Source organism: Rousettus aegyptiacus, unplaced genomic scaffold (genome assembly GCF_014176215.1).
Source record: "Rousettus aegyptiacus isolate mRouAeg1 unplaced genomic scaffold, mRouAeg1.p scaffold_m13_p_5, whole genome shotgun sequence".
Taxonomy (NCBI): Eukaryota; Metazoa; Chordata; class Mammalia; order Chiroptera; family Pteropodidae; genus Rousettus; species Rousettus aegyptiacus.
The window spans coordinates 21,416,338-21,431,224 of NW_023416308.1; the positions used below are offsets into that span (position 1 = coordinate 21,416,338).

The 14,887-nt window shown below is 44.8% G+C and overlaps 1 protein-coding gene across 6 annotated transcripts in view; it reads right to left on the bottom strand.

The window, feature by feature from the left end:
- Window positions 1–14,535, bottom strand: part of CMKLR1 (chemerin chemokine-like receptor 1) — a 49,602-nt gene extending 35,067 nt beyond the window's left edge. For 3 of the 6 annotated variants that reach the window (XR_004950935.1, XM_016160024.2, XM_016160037.2), the window contains exons 1-2: window positions 14,277–14,535; window positions 13,287–13,436 (exon numbers count right to left, since the gene is read on the bottom strand). The gene's annotated coding sequence lies outside the window, so the exon portion shown is untranslated. Of the gene's footprint in view, window positions 1–9,880; window positions 10,476–13,286; window positions 13,437–14,276 lie in introns of those variants that run through there. The other 3 variants (XM_016160026.2, XM_016160036.2, XM_016160035.2) reach the window with 3 other exon arrangements.
- Window positions 14,536–14,887: the final 352 nt, after the last annotated feature.

Genomic DNA, 14,887 nt, shown 5'->3' on the forward strand with positions numbered 1-14,887 from the left:
ATATATGCACCACTATGTTCACTGCAGTGCTATTAACAACAGCCAAGACATGGATAAAGAAATGATACATACATTCAATGAAATATTACTTGGCCATAAAAAAGGAATGAAACCTTATGATTTGCAACAACATGGGTGGACATAGAAGGTATTATGCTAAGTGAAGTAAGTCAGACCAAGAAAGACAGATACCATATTCTCTCACTTTTATGTGGAATTTAAAGAACAAAATAAACGAACAACCAAAACAGAAACAGACTCATAGATTCGGAGAACAAATTGATGGTTGCCAGATGGGAGGGGAGTTGGGGAGGTGAGTGAAAAAGGTGAAGGGATTAAAAAGTACAGATTGGTAGTTATGAAACAGTCAAAGGGATGTACAGCACAGTATAAAGAATAGTCGATAACATTGTAATAACTATGGATAGTGCCAGATGGGTACTAAACTAATTGAGGGACCACTTTGTAAATTATGTAATGTCTAACCACTATGCTGAACACCTGAAACTAATATAAAATAATATCGAATGTCAACTATAATTGAAAATTTAGATTAAAAAAAGACTTCAATCTCACTTCAAAAAATATATACCCAGAACTTTGCATGTACCCCATCTTGTTTTAAGGACCCAGAAGTCTAAGGCCTGCTCCCTTTTCAGGGGCCTAACTGAAGCCCTTTACAAGGATGATTTCATTTAATCCTCATTGCACAACTCGGGGCAGATCTGTCATCACTCTCATTTACAAGGCGGGAAATGAGACAGAGAGAGTAGCCGACCGGATATCACCCAGCTGGTCATCGACACAGAAATCAAACCCAGGTATGTCTGACTTCAAAAATTAAGCTGCAAGCCCCACCAAAGAGCAAACAGCTAATGCCACAGGGAAGGGGGACGCATTTCAAAGGCAGAAATGGAGGTCGGCTGACCAAAAAAAAATATATATATATATAGCACGTTTCCTCTCTTTGGGCCTTAGTTTTCTTGGCTGTAAAGTAGAACATTTGCCCCACCTCCCATGTTTCTGATGAGTCTGCTGTGATGGTTTGGAGAGGAGTGAGTGGCTCCAGAAGGCTTGCCTAGATAGCGAGAAGTAGGAGTGGGCAGAAGCCCAGCCAGGACACCTGTCCCTTCAGGCTGTGGAAGCAACACAAAAGACTTTTAAAAGGATGAAGTGAGGCTCTGCTGGCTTCCCAGCCCCCTGGAAAATGTGAGTGCCAGAGCTGGGAGAGGGCCATGAATATGGAGCGAGTAGAAAGCCTGGATCAGTGGCCAGCCCAGGAGGACAGGGAGGAGAACCAGGGCCCCAACCTGATGAACACCCGTCCCCAAGCCCGCCAGGAATCGGTGGTGCGAAAGTGAGGGGCATTACCCAGTCGGACTCCGGGAAGCCGGCCCTGCCCTTCCCCAGAGCCCTGTTTCTGATTTCTTTCATGTCTGAGGCTTTTCACAGGAGGAGAGAGAGAAACAGAAAGGCCCATTTAGTCCAGACAGGCCCTGATTTCCCCCAGGAGATGCGAGGCTAACGATCCAAGATCTCCACCCAGTTGCTGCCATGTTTTCAGGCCAACACAGGAAGCAAGGGAAAGCTTGGACGAAGCTATGACTCTGGCACCATCCTCAACTGGCATTCCTTAGCCTTTCATGGCTCAGGACTCCTGGTCTCCACAGTTCCCGCACCACAGAGCCGGGCCCCTCACATTTTGGTTTTCAACCCCAATTCTATGCTACACATGATGTCATGGAAGGCGCTCACCACCATTCCTATGAGGAAAACTCTTTTATGATTAAAGTTTACAGTAGAGAAAACTGAGGCTCAGAGAGGTCAAGTGACCATTTTGAGGCCCCACAGCCAGCAAGCCACAGAAATGGGTTTTAAAACAGGTCTGTGAGTCGGCAGAGTTTCTGCTTCTCCCCACTGGGTGGCCATACCATTCTCATTCAAGGGACACCCTTTATCTTGGTGACCTAAATCCCTGACAGTTGAAGAGGTCCCCTGTGAGTTCAGTCTCTCATAAAAGAGCCTGAAAATTGCCCGTACTCCCCAAAGACCAGCTCTTGACGTCAGCCACCCCACATACCCCACCACTGGGAGAACTGTGGACCCTTAAAATGCCCAGCCTGGCTCAACAGGTGGTGGCAAAGTCTGTCTCAGCTGTAAACATGTCACAGGCCAACCACAAGTGCCACCCGAAATCCATGATCTTTAACCTTGAAGGAAACACCTCATTTTCCTCCAACCTGTGCCTACCTCTGTCAGCAAGTCCTGGGCATGGTAGGAGAGGGGACCCAGCATTCAGGCAAAACAGCCACCAGTACAAACATTCCCTTGTTTGAGTTAGTTTATGGACTTGACAACACAGAGATAAAGGCACAAACTTGACATGCCCTCTGCCAAGTTGGAATTTCAAACTCAATTAGTTTGAGATTGTCTGAAATCTTTCATTGTCCAAATGTTCAAGTTTAAGCACTGAGTTTTGAGACTGTAAGGTAGGGGAACAACAGGATGTTGTTCTGGTGAAATAGGGTGTATTGGACTACCTGGAAAATAGAATGAGACATTCAAGGCCTTGTAGAGCATCCAGACTCCCTCTGGCTGCTCCTTGCTTCTGCCCACCACACCAGGCATCCCCTACTCATCAGGCCTCTAAATCTCTGCTCATTCTCCCTGCCTGAAATATCTTTTATTTCTAGCCAACTTCTTCATGCACTCAAGGCCAACTCATCCTTGGAACTAACTCAAATACATGCTTCCTTCTCGAGTTTATTTCCTGACTTCCCCAATCAAAGCTACCCTCCCTTTGGTGCTGTAGTACCTTGCACACTGCATGCACCAGTCAGGCATTAATTCAAGTGTATTTAACAATGAATATCCAGTCAAAATGAACGAATAATGGATGAAATCATCATGGGAAATTTGAGCCAAGAGAAATTGACCCCTGTGCACACTGCCGTTAAAATCAACCTTCTAGTTAGACGAACCCCACTCTGCTTACACATCTGTCTTTGAGCTCAACTGGAAGCCCCCGATGACAGGGCTTCTCTCTTTGTATCCCACACTCCTCGCACACAGTAGGTGTTTAGTAAATGTTTGTGGAGTGCATGGAAGATCTATCCCAGTTCCCTCCCTCCCTTCCCATACTCCTTTAAACAAGTCCTTCTTATTTTCTGAGCTTCACTTTTCCCACCTGAAAAGTAAAAATGAGGACTAGCTCAGTACTATGGTCTGAATGCTTGTGCCTCCCCACACCAAATCCATATGTTAAAGTCCTAATCCCCAATATGATAGTATTAGGAGGGGGAGCCTTCGGGAAGTAAATATGTCATTAAGGTGGAGCTCTTATTAATGGAATTAGTGTCCTTATAAGAGAGACCCCATAGAGATCCCTAGCTCCATTTTGAGGACACATTAAGAAGTTTACGACCCAGAAGAAGACCCTCACCCAACTACGCTGGCATCCTGATCTCAGACTTCCAGCCTCCAGAACCATGAATAATGAATTTCTGCTGTGTAGAAGCCACCCAGTGTCTGGTATTTTGTTACATCAGCCCAAATGGACTAAGACACTTGGGAATAACAGATGATTATCTCAGATGATCATTATCATCCATCGGATTTTAATGTTAAGTGTGTCTTGACCTTCTAGATTATCTATAAAGATGGACTCTAACATCATCCCCTCTCATAAACACATGGCATTCCCCCTATCGAGAGGTGGATTCTATTTCTCCTCCTCTTAAATCTGAGCTGGCCAAGTGACTTGCTGTGACCAAGATAATGTGGCAGAAGCAACTCTGTGCCAGCTTCACTCTTATGTCTCCAGAGGCCTGGCAGCTTCTGCTTTCACTCTCCCAGGGCCTTTAACCTCCAGGTAGAGAAATCTGGGCAGTCCTGACACATGGAGAGAAACAGCAGAAATCCCCACAGGATGCGAGGCCATCCTGTATGCCCCAGCCCTGGTCAAGCTCCCAGCTGAATGCAGTCCCTGACTGACCCCGCCAATACTACATGGAACAAAGATAGGCCTTTCCTAAAGAATTCTGCCCAATTACAGAATTGCAAACAAAGAAGTCATTTCGAGCCACTACATTCCTTGGTAATTGAAACACAGAGAGAAATTACTGAAACATTTGGGTCCAGCTAGAAGGAGAGGCACGATTGGATTGGTGGTGTCTGCTATGGCTCATGAGTGAGAGGTATAGAATTCTATCCCTGGACTAGATAACGTCAAGGTCAGTGTCAACTCAATTCAATGTCAACTCAAGATCTTTCTTGGGCCTACAGGAAATGAAAATTCTAAATTGAGAGGGAATTAATCCATCATCAGAGAGAAACCTGAACCTCATTAGGGACCCAGAAAAAACTCTGGCAGGACTAAATGAACCAATAAGGTGGTTCTTCTGGGATGTTTAAACAGGCAACTCAGAGAGAGAGTGGAGCAATCAATAGCGATGCCCGAAGTAGAAAGACACAGAATTGGAGAAAACTGAGCTACGCTGAACAGCAGAACAGAAAGCTGCAGGGTCTTACAGCTGTGGGACAAAATAACCCCTCCTTGGAGCTACCTCAGATACTGAGAACCTTCTAGTTGGACACAACCCTGGCTGGGCAACTTGTACCTGCACTCCCACCAGTGAACACACACATCCTCAACAATAAACCCCCTTCCTTTGAGGAGACAAAACATTGCTCTGCTCCTTGTAGTCCATGAGCCAGGCTAGAACTTCTCCCCAAGCCAGAGCAGAAACAGAGGGTTCTTGTGTCTGGAAATCACCAGTGTCAACACAGAGATGCCCAGCCTGGAAAACTAAACCACCCTGGGATCACTGGTTAGAGTTGAGCTCTATATTAGGTCTCAGGTACCATGCTAAGCACTTACCATGGGCTTTCTCATTTCCTCCTATTACCCTATGGAGTGCATGTTGCCATCCCATTTCACATATGAGAAAACTCTCCTGCTCACAGCCACAAATTTTGTAAGTAGTGGAGCAGGGATTTGAATCCAGCTTCAATGATGCCAAAGCCTGGGGCCTTGGTTAGGCTTGACAATCACCCCATACTCCCAGGTACAGCATCATTGATTGTTTATATCCACATCCGTTCTGACTGGTCAGTGACCTGCTGAGCCAACTATAAATACAAGGACAGCCATTAGACTCTCAATGTCCAAATTCAAGAAATGCATAAATGCAGATTAATATCTGAGATATTCCTCAATATGGTAGCCAGAATAATGCTCCCTCCCCAAAGATATCCATGTCCTAACCTCCAGCACCTGAGAATATGCTACCTGACATGAAAAAAGAGACTTTGTAGATGTGATTAAATTAAGGATCTTGAAATTGGAGATTATCCTGGATTATCCAGGTGGGCCCAATGTCATTATACAGGTTTTCAAAAACAAAAGAAGAAGGCAGGAGAATCAGAATGATTTGGTGTAAGAAGACTCAACCCACCACTGCTGGCTTTGAAGATGATAAAAGTGTCCATGAATCCACTCATGTGGACAGCCTCTAGAAGCTAAAAAAGGCAAGGGAATGAATTCTTCTCTGGGGCCTCCAGAAGGAGCACAGCTCTACCAACACCATGATTTTATCCCAGTGAAACTTGTTTGGGACTTCTGACCTCCAGAACTATAAGATAACAAATCTGTGTCATTTAAAGCCATGACATTTGTGGCGATTATTACAGCAGCAGCAGGACACTCATACACTGGCTATCTGAGCTCTTACTTCATCTCACACCCAGAAATTCACAGATTCTGACAATTGTTCAAACAAATTCAGATGACAAGGGATAGTTATATTTTGAATATCCCCTTTCCTTAACCACCACTCCAGAACATTTATTGAGCACTACAGCCATTCTCTCAACAACTAGAAGAGGAAATGAAGCCCCAAAGAGGTTATGTGACTTGCTCAAATTCACCCAGGTGGTTGGTGCCAAAGCCAAGACTAGAACTTAGGTCTGGCTATACACATCAGTTCTCCTGTCTCTCTGACCCCTGATTCCCAGAAGGGAAAACTGAGTATGCTAGCTGTTTATTCTTGCATCAACTGCTCACTCACCCACATCCTTGCACAAGAGTTACCCTCAGCACGAGCCCAGGGCTGGGATCAGAGAACCCAAGTCATGTACCTCAAGAAAGCAGAACTGATTCCAACATTCTTCCTCAGTAGCAGCTGACCACACTGCTGAGTCAGCTGCTGGTACTTCCAAGATTTCCAGAGCATGTCTATGGTAGGCGGAGGACCCCCACACACCTCCACCACCAGATCCCAGGATTTCTCAATGGGGTGAGGCATAAAGCCAGGAGACTGGCCAACATGGCCTTTTCTAGCCCAAGAACCCGAGGTCACAAGCAACCAGATGCCCACACCAACCCAGAAGTGCAAAGGTGAATTTCAATGCTCACGTTCCTGAGGATAAAAATAGAAATGCCTTCTTCATTGAACTGACCATGAGCTGTACTCAGTGTTTTATGTATATTAACTCATTTAACCCCACCAAAAATCCTATGAAGTAGGCACTGATCGTGTCCCCACCTTACAGGTCAAAGGGCAGAGCTGGGACCTGAACTCTAAGGCAACCCCATGTAGAACTATCGCCTCTCAGTTCCATCCAGCAGAGCAAGACGTTCTACTCTTTCTCTACCATGTTTATGCCCATCACTTCAAAAATACATAGGTTCCAAAAGAGAAGTAAATTAACTAAGTTTCCTAATTTTGCCTAAAACCAGCATGTCCTGGAGTCCAGAAGCAACACAAAGTAGCTTCCAACCCACAGGATCCCTTCCCCCATCCCCCACAAGTCCTCCCCTTCATCCGGGGGGGGGGGGGCACAGAAAAAGTCCTGGACCGGGAGCTAGGAGCCCCAAGTTCTAGTCCAATCAAGCAACCTTGAGAATGTCATGACCAATCAGAGCCTTATTTTCCTCATCTCTAAAATGGTTGCAAACCCTACAGCTCCTCCAAAGTTCCATGAGGGCAGAAATCCTGTCTTTTTCATCATTCCGCCTCGTAGAGTGTCAGACACATAGTAGGTGCTAATAAATGTTCGTTAAGTGAATAAATAAAAGTATATATTATAAGTTTACTTAAAGGCTTAAGAACAATAACTGGGCCTCATTCATTTTAAGTTCTCCATTAATACAGTTTCACTCCTCCGTAGGTTTATTCACACAGGAAATTACCCTAAGCACCCACGATGTGCCCAGCCCAGTCAAGGCCTCAACATCATCCAGGACTCCTACGTCTGTGTCCTCCCACACCATTCTCTTCCTTTTCTCTGGCCAATGGCTATAAGGCTTACTCATACTGAGCTTCCTCAGGCCAGGACAACCATCCAGTTGCCTCATTATTAGCAAGTTTGGCCCATTGAAGGGACTTGGACAATGATTCCTGCACTTCCACTTCCACTTCCCTTATGCCCAGGCCTGGGGAAATAGAGCTCAAGGAAAACACCTACCTTAACCACACACACACATATACACACACCCATTTGCACAGTGCAGTGGGCCCCGAGAGTAAGAGTAGGATTCTCTGAGTTCAAATCCCGGTTCTTTTGCTTATGAGCTTTGTGATCTTGGGCAAGTCTCTTTACCTCTCTGAGCCTCATTTTCTACATCTGCAAAATGGAGATGATAATCCTGAAACCTTTCCATGTAGAATCGCAGGGGGATTCAATGAGACAATGGTTATGAAAACCTTTGGCTCAGTGAATGTGCCATGCTCAATAAAATTGTTATTCTTGTTTCCTTTTTCCAGAAGGAAAAGCAAATGGAAGTTGCCTAAGTTTCAGAAGAATCTGTGTTTAGGGGCCTAGAATGTAGGAATTTACTAAGTATATTTGATGGGGGTTATCTTGAGGAGAAGTATTTATGGGTCCGACATCACTATGTTAACTTTAAGGTTGACCAGTGAAAATCTAGACTTAGAATCAGAGAATAGAAAAGACCCAAGGGGTTACCATGTCTCTGACAGAAACAGCTGGCTGTCCACAAAAATAAATTCTCCCTTGTACAATACACAGCTGTCACTAGAAAGAAGTCACCCTGGCCAAGAACTCCATTTCCCAGCCTCCTTTCCAACTAGATTGGTCACATGACTAGTTCTTGTGTGGTGGAATGCAGTTAAGAAGCAAACATGCCACTGCCATCATCAGTGATGACGTCCAAGGTGGTGGTAGGGACATGAGATGGGTCACTTTAATACTACATGGAAAAGGATCACCCTCTGTTCAGAAATACCTGCCTCATAATAAATGTCTCTTTCATTTGAGCCATTGTACATGTTTGAGTCTATCTTTTACTGCAGGTATTCTCTTGACAAATACAACATTCAACTTCCTTACTTATAAATGAGACGATTATGATCAGAGAATGAGAGAGCCTTGCTTAAAGTCACACAGAAAATTCAGCCAAGGTCAAGAACTTTGGTCTTTTAACAATTTGGAATAGATTTGCAGTTTTCAAATCTGTCACACAGAGCTATAACTATTCTTACAAGTCCTTCAGCAGTGAGAGTGAGGTTCAGTGAGCTGTGGTCTGGAGCCTTCCCCTTCTGTTTCAGCTAGAATAACACTACTATTAACGATTTTCAAATCGCATTTCTCCATATATTTTCATTAGAAAAAAGAGTTCTTTGGCTTAAAATACTTTCCAAGTTTGCACAGTGGATGATTACTAGCATGATCTGACTTTCTGTGGTACAACACAACGAAGTTTCACTTCTTCTCCATCATGCCTCCTAGCCTCAACTGCTGACACAGGACATGTAGACTCACAGAAGTGCATAGATATTTGCTTAGAAAGCAAAAAAGAAACCTCAGTTTACAGTAAGAAACCCAGAAACCTGGGCGAATGGCAAAAAGAAAAGACATTTGATGCTCTACCTCAGTGGTTCTTAAGTTTTGGGGTACATCAGATGCATCTGGGGAGCTAGTTCAAAATGCAGCTTTAAGAAATACTTATACTTAGTGCCAGTAATCCCAGGATTGCACATTGAGAAGCATTGAGTCTACTTTGTAACCTTAAAACTGAGAGTGATGACCACACTCCTGCAGCATAGCTCAAAGAGAGTGGAATCAGGGGTTCTCTGTAAAATGGCAGAGTAGATAAATGCTGTTTGCCTCCTCCAATAACCACATTAAAATAGCAACTAAATTATAGAACAATCAATCTAGAGAATTATCTGCAGACTAGATGAACAGAACTCCTATAACTAAGAATATAGAGAGGCCACATCGAGCCTGGTAAGAGTGGCAGAGATGTGAAATGGGCTGGCCCCACACCTACATATGGCAGTTGAGCATCGGGAGGGATATCTTGACTACAGAGGTCGCCCTGGAGGAGTGAAGGGTTCCAGCCTTACAACAGGCTCCCCAGTCCAGGGTTCCAGTGCCAGGAAGAGAGGTCCCCACAAAATCTAGCTGTGAAAATCATCAGGGTGAGAAAGAAGGCTGCTGGAAACCCAGACATCTACTTAAAGGGCCCATTCACAGATTCATTTGCTCTCACGTACTTACCCTGGGTTCCAGCAGAGGAATGGTGACTTGGGAGATGCCAGAGACATAAAGCGAGAGATTGAGTTGTGTGTCTTCAGGGCAAGAGCTAGAAGGACAGCTGCCATTATCTCTGTGTTGAGCCCTCCCCATGAAGGCTACAGGCAAGCACCATCTTTCCTGTGTCGAGCCCTCCCTGTGAAGGCTACAGGCAAGCACCATCTTTCCTAGGTCGAGCCCTCCCCTAACACGGCCAAATGCGAATCTACATTGTCCTGGCGAACTCCACTCACTGCACCTTGGTAACTCCCTGAAACCCCACTCCACCCAACTTATGCACTCCCAGAAGAACTTTCATAGGCCAGGCAACCAGCCCCACCTTGTACACTGCAGGAGACTCTTTCAACAGCAATCTGCAGGTCTCAGCTCATGTACCACTGGACGCACTTTTAGTGGTGGATTACCAGCCTTGGCCCATGCTTCAGTCTTTCTTGAACGACTCTTCGGGGTCTATGAGTCCAAGATGAGCAGTGGCTGGCCTGCTGTGCTCTGGGCATTTTGTGTGGTAGCTCTAGGCTCAGCACCGGTGCCAAATCTGGATCTGCATTAACCTGGTGAACACCAATTGTTTCACCCTTGTGATTCTCTGGTACCTCACTCCACCCAACTCTTTTACCACCCAGACTCTTTCAGCAGCTGAGCCTTACTGGTAGTCAGCAGGCAGCCTGGCCTTGGAGTGCTCTGAGCTTTTTGCTGAGCTGCCCCAGCCTTGGTTTGCAGCATGTCCTCTCCCACACACCTCCAGCACAGGGGGTGACCAACCACAGATCACTTTATAGCTCCTACCATGTAGCCCCAGGCAGGTAACAGGCAGCAGCTGACCTTGACCTTCACAGGAGCCCCTCCCAAGCAGCCCCAGAAAGACCCGTATTTGGAAAATTATAAGATATTGAAGAACTAAAATTAAAGAAGATACAGATAATTGGAAGCATATATTGTGCTCGTGGATACAAAGAATTAACATCGTTAAAATGTTCATACTACCCAAAGCAATCTATATTGTCAATGAAATCCCTATTAAAATATCAATGGCATTTTTCACAGAACTAGAATAAATAATCCTAAAATTCATACAGAATCACAAAAGACCCCAAATAGCCACAGCAATCTTGAGAAAGAAGAATAAAGTTGGAGGTATCACACTACTTTATATCAAACTATATTGCAAGGATTTAGTAATCAAACAGCATGGTACTGGTATGAAAACAGATACATAGATAAATGGAACAGAATAAAGAGCCCAGAAATAAACCCAAGCCTATGTGGTCATTTAACTCGACAAAGGAGGGAAAGATCTATAATGGGGTAAAGACAGTCTATTCAATAGATAGTGTTGGGAAAACTGGACAGATAAATGCAAAAAAATAAAAATGAAACCAGACCCTCTTCCCCTTCTTATACCACATATAGGAATAAACTCAAAATGGATCAACGCCTTAAATGTAAGAACCAAAACCATAAAACTCCTTGGAGAAAACATAGGCAGTAAGCTCTCTGACATTGTTCTTAGTAATATTTTTTTCTGATATTTCTCCTCGGGCAAGGGAAACAAAAGAAAAAATAAACAAATGAGATGACATCAAACTAAAATGTTTTTGCACAACAAAGGAAACCGACAAAAAAAAAACAAAAAGATAACCTACTGAATGGAAAAAGATATTCATCAGCGATAAGAGATTAATATCCAAAATTTATAAACAACTTGACTCGCTAAAAAAAAAAAAAAAAAAAAAAAAACAATTCAACTACAAAACAGCAGAGAACCTGAATAGACATTTCTCCGAAGAGGACATACAGGTGGACAATAGACATATGAAAAGATGCTCGACATTGCTGGTAGAGACAGCGTGGTGGTATAGAAATGAAATAGAATGATAGCTAATATTTATAGAGCCATCACAGCACAACGAGCCTGCTGCCAAGTGTTCCACATGTATTATCTCATTTAATCTTTATAATAATCCTAGGGGGTAGTTACTACTCATATTCCTATTTTATAGATGAGGAAACTGAGGCATAAAGCTTAAAATAACTTGGTCCATGTCACCCGGCTGGCAGATAACCAACCAGGTTTAAACCCACCCAACAGAGCCCAAACCCCCAGCCCAGCCACAGTGCTCTATTGGCTCTAATGGAGTCTGGCATCAGAGCCCCTCTCCAGGTTTGTTTCATATCCGTTAAATGTGTATGTTAATAGTACCTTTATCATATAGCCATTGTGAGGATGCAAGAAAATCATCTCAGTCAAATGGTTTGCAAAATGATGGGAGTTACTAAGTAAACATCTAGGAGATGAGCCTTTAGTCTAACTTTCTCATCTCATTTTACAGATGGTGAAACTGAGGCCTGGCTACTTTATTCGTTCAATGAACATTTTGTGAGCACCTACTACATGCTAGATCTTGTGCGGGGGACTGAGAAATCAGAGACAATAATACCCCGTTCTGGCCTCAAGGAGCCTCCAGGCCCGCAGGAGAGACAGACAGCAGGACCAGCAATTATAACACAGTGTGTAATAGGCACTGTGATGGGGGAAGTACGAGCATTGAGAAAGCCTAGGGGACAAACCTTGACCCAGCTTGGGTGGGGGGTGGGCTTCTCAGAAGAGTCAGGTATTCCCTGAAGTTTTGGAAAGTTCAGAAAAGTTCAGACATAAATAACTTCCCATGGTCTTCTCAGTGCCTGACAGGCCACGGCTTGAGCATCACTGATTTAAGTTAAATTTTCTTTCCTAAGAAAATGCCAAGCCGTCCTCCTCCCCACCGCCAGAGGCCCGGATTAGCTAATAACGTTCATCTCAGCAACTGAGGAATTTAGAGGAGTCTTTCCTTTGAGCAAGTTGGAGGAAGCAAGCGAGACAGCAAGAACCGCAGGGAGATTGGTCTCAAAAAGGAAGCGGGGGATTCCAAAAGGGAAACTGGGGCCCAAGCGCCTTGATGGAAAAAGAAGGCAGACCCGGAGCAGGACCACACAGGTCTGAGTGGTCAGACTTGCGTGCAGTAGCAGTTACAGTCGTCCTTCAGTATCAGCAGGGGATTAGTTCCAGGACCCCCATAAATACCAAGATCACACAGATGCTCGAGTCCCTCATATAAAAGGATGTAGTATTTGAATTTAACCTACGCGCATCTTCTCATATATTTTTAGTCATTGCTAGATTATGTATAATACCATATTAATGTAAATGCTATGTAAATAGTTGTTATACTGCGTTGTTTGGGGAATAATGACAAGAAAAAACATGCCTACATGTTCAATACATATGCAACAATCGCAGGTCTAACGACATAGCACTTGTTGGCAACAACAAAGCTTTTTTTTGGGGGGGGGATGAATATTTTTGATCCATGGTTGGTTGACTCTGTGGACACAGAACCTGTGATATGAAGGGCCAACTGCACTTGATTATTATAATGTGTCGTTTGTAATTTCGCCGAAAGCTGGTCTTTACGGCTTACCCATTTAAAAAGTTCTAGTCTGAAAGCAGATAAGGGAGTGAGAGTGCTCTCTCTTTTTCAACAGAGTGCACTAGCAAAGGATTCCTATCCTTCATATACAAAGAATTCCTACATATCAATATGAAAAAGATAAACATGCCAAGAGAAAAAAAAATGGGGATGGACTTGAGCAGGATAATCATAAAAGAAAAGCAAACGATAAGATTACAAAGGCCGATCAGCATTAATAAAGAAACATGAAGTGAGACAGCCGGATGTCACTCTTACCTTTCTCACCAGGGAGGTTTTAGGAGATGGGTAGCACCCAGTGTAGGCGACACCCCAATACAATGGCAGCACAACCTTTGGGGACAAGGTGACCAAAAGCTTCAACAGCCTTAAAATCTTTGACCCGACGATTTCACCCCTGAAAGGTGTCTGTAGGACAAACATACAAAGATGACATCCTGGAGCGATCTGTTTATAGTCATGGGGCCGGGGGGGAGAAACACCCACAACGAGGAATGATTACGTAAACCCCAAGACATGTTTTCTTCATAGTCACTGAGAAGTATAGTCGACAGATACAGTTGATATGGAAGGAAATTCACAGTCCATGGTAAGGTATAAGAAGGGTTACCAGACAAGATGTTGGAAGAGAGAATGTGTGTCTCCACATTTACACACTTAAATGTGTCTGGTACATTGCAGGCACCCAGTTAACATCATGGGTAAATTTAGTGAGCGAGCGAGTGATTGAGTGATGGAGAGGGGTGCCTGAAAGGCCACCTCTGGGTTAGGACTCCCTCTTCTGTCCCTGTCCTGAGAGGTCGTACAGCCTAGTGGTTAAGAAGGTGGGCTGTACTGACCCTTATTTCATTCCAACCTCGAACTCCGCTCCCATCCCACCCCAGCCCCCCTCCCACCCCTGCACCAGCTTAACATCCCTGTAGCCCTGAGCCAGTATCCACCCCTCTCTGAGCCTCAGTTTCCTCACCTGTAAAAAGAGGATTATGAAAATACCTTCCTCATGGGGCTGCTGTGAGCATTAACGGAGTAACAAAGAAAAACGCTGAGCACGCTGCTATTAAAAGACTGGTGACCTTGCTATTGTTTACAATTAGTGTGCATTACTTTGGCACTGAAATCTGAAAATCATTATAGACCTATTTCCATTTTGATAAAAATTAAATTTTAAGAAGAACCAAAGAACTTCTCTCTCAACTAGTATTCCCCTTTCTTGGCCCTTCTGAATTCTGTCAAAGCCAGATATGGTACCTTGAGGCTGGTCTCTGCCCGGGTCTTCCTGAGGGTTCCCCAAGACTTCAGGCCACGCGAGGCTGTACAGGAGACCTGTGTTCCCCGATTTCTTTCTCCCAATTACATATTCGTTGGCTGAGGCTGTTTGCCCAGAAAGCAGTTCATCTATTCATTCGAGACTTTCTCAAGACCCTCAGAGAAGAGCACCTCCTCCACCCCCTTCCTTTAAAGCCTCGTGGGGAGACCTCAGTCTGTCCAGAGCTCCACGCTGTTTGGAACTGCTATCCTGAATGGGACAAACTCTGCCAGAGGAACAGCTGGAGGGAGGGGAGAGAGAGGGAGGGGCAGGAAACAGGGCTGAACAAGGGCTGGAGCAGCTAGCTGCGTGGAGTGGGGACTGCCAGGGGAGGTTGTCCCTGCCAGCCAGGGACTGGGCTGGTGGGTGGTAGCTGGTGGCAAGGCTTGCTGGGGACAACCCGCCCCTCTGGGAGCCGTGCCCACTGTCTGAGCACAAATCGGGAGCACACGCAGCTGGGGGAGGTGCTGCGCTCCCCTCGAAGGCCTCAGGAGCTCCAGATGCCTGGCTGCTGGATGCCCCACCACCCTGGGCCACCTCCTCAGCGCAGGCC